We start from the raw sequence: 2,214 nt of genomic DNA, 5'->3' as shown, positions 1-2,214 counted from the left end.
CGGCTGGCTCTCTCCTCCCAGTGTGCTGAGGCATCCAATTCCTGGAGAGTTCACTCTTTGTTCCCATCAGTCGCTCCTCAAGCCTGGTGCCTGTGCTGGCAGAGTGACAGGCGCAGAGCGCAGGACGGACGGCTCAGAAAGTCCGCACACGCGGATGGCACAGCGTGTGCACCCCACACACATTCTGCAGCCACTTTCCTTCTGGTACCAGGATGATTTCTATACAAGTTGTGGACTGAAGCAAGTTATCTCAGGGCCGCAGAAAGACCGCATGGCTGCCCCACCCCATGCATCTGAGGCCTGGGGACTTGGATGGGGGCTCCAAGGGGCCCCAGGAATGCAGCGCCCCATTCCGTGTGTACCAACAGGGAGGAGTTGGCGAGACTGGATGGGGGACCCGAGCCCGCCCAGCACCCCGAGTCGGGGCATAGGGCGCAGCTGTTGTTTGGTTAATTAGCAACATGTTCCTGGAGGCCGGCTGGTGGCCACGGGTTCACTCGGCCATTGCACGTGGGCCACATATTTGAACCTGAGATAATGCACCAGTGCTCCTGCTGCCATGTGCACCCGAGGGCACAGTCCTGGTTTCTGAGTTTCACAGCAAAAAGGGACGGACATGTGAGCGCCCAGCACCAACTCTGACCCTCAGCAAACAAACAAGCCGCCACCGACATGAGAAGCGGACAGGTGGGGACAGGACGTAGCCTGAGACAGAGCCCCATGGACGGTGGTGCACACCTGGCATCACCTGGAGGCCGGGACAGGCGGTGCTGTTGGTGTGCGCCTGCACGTGTGTGTGGGTGTGTGTACATCATGTGTGCATGTGTGTATGTACGGATGTGTGTGGATGTTTACACACATACCGAACAGGTACAGTCCTGTGTGAATTGCACCCCTCCAGGGTGCAGGGAGGTCCCGGCTTCCTGTGCTGAGAGCCCTCGTGTTTTCCGGCTGCTTCTCTGGGTCCCCACGGCTCTGTGCACTCTCCGCTGGGCTCAGCCTTGCTCTGGCAGAGGCAGAAACCACCCCAGGACTTGGAAGGCCTGCTGCAGCTCCTCCTAGAACCGTCGTGGGCTCTGGCCACTTGTCCTGAGTGTAGACTGCCCACTGGTTGGACCGTCCCATCCTGCACCTTCCGGCCCACCTCTCCTCGCAGGCTCTGTCGCCCGCGTCCCTCCCAGGCCCGGTCACCAACCTCCCTGCGTCCTCACTGTCCCCCACACCCTGGTGCACACCGGCCACGGGCCTCAGCCTGTGCCCTCCGACCTGGTGCTTCGGGGCTCCAGAGAAGACGGCGGGAGCAGCTGTGACAGCCACAGCTCTGGCGGGGGTGGGGCAGAGGACAGAGTGGTGTCATGGCGAGGGTGGTCCTAGAGAACCCGGGCCAGATTGGCAACACAGAACAAAGAGCGTCCGACAGAATGCAGCTGCCCAACCACTTCCGGGCGGTCTGGGCCGAGCACTTGGAGGGCAGCATGGCCAGGTGCTTGGCAGTGACCAGGGCAGATGCGGCAGTTTCTCTCCGAGGCGGCAGCGCTGCCTTCCTCGGGCAGCCCAGAGAGTCAGCCTGCGGCTTTGCGGCATCCTGGTATTTTGTCCCCCTCAGGAGGGCACGGGGAGGGGCAGGGGTGCCCCAGGGAGAGAGGGCAGGTGTCCACTCCCCACACACCCAATGGGACCCAGCCTTGCGCTGGACACTGGCTCAGACAGCCTGGCCGGGGGAGGGTCCCCCAGGACCTGTTTGCACCAAAGCCCCTCTCACAGGGGCCATTCTGCCCGGGGGGGGGGGGGACGGGGCGACACCCAGCAGATGACACCTGTGCAGGCAGCAATGGGGGACGGAGGCCCAGAGAGGGAGGGCCTTGCTCCCAGGGGACAACTGCCCGGGGCTCCAGGGACAGGGGGCCAGTCCCTAAGGAGGCAGAAGCCTCAGCAGCCTGGGGACGACGCTGTGGACAGGGAGGGAAAGGCCGGCGGTGGCAGGACTTGCGCCTTTCTAGAGATGTTGCCGGCAGCTGCAGCCCTCCCGGCGTCACCTGGAGCCCCCGTCACCTCCCAAGTGCCAGGTGGTCACCCTCCCCGCGAGCTAGCTAAACGAGGATTTCTGACACAATCCTGCAAGGAATGACATTTAGAGTCCCTGGCTGAGTTATTTAACTACTGAAAATCGGCTAAGCTGTACCATTACAAAGAGGTTTAGCACGAACGACACTG

Source organism: Hipposideros armiger, unplaced genomic scaffold, assembly GCF_001890085.2.
Source record: "Hipposideros armiger isolate ML-2016 unplaced genomic scaffold, ASM189008v1 scaffold_585, whole genome shotgun sequence".
In the NCBI taxonomy this organism is placed as follows: domain Eukaryota; kingdom Metazoa; phylum Chordata; class Mammalia; order Chiroptera; family Hipposideridae; genus Hipposideros; species Hipposideros armiger.
The sequence above is the reverse complement of the archived record's forward strand: the minus strand, read 5'-3'. Positions refer to the sequence as shown.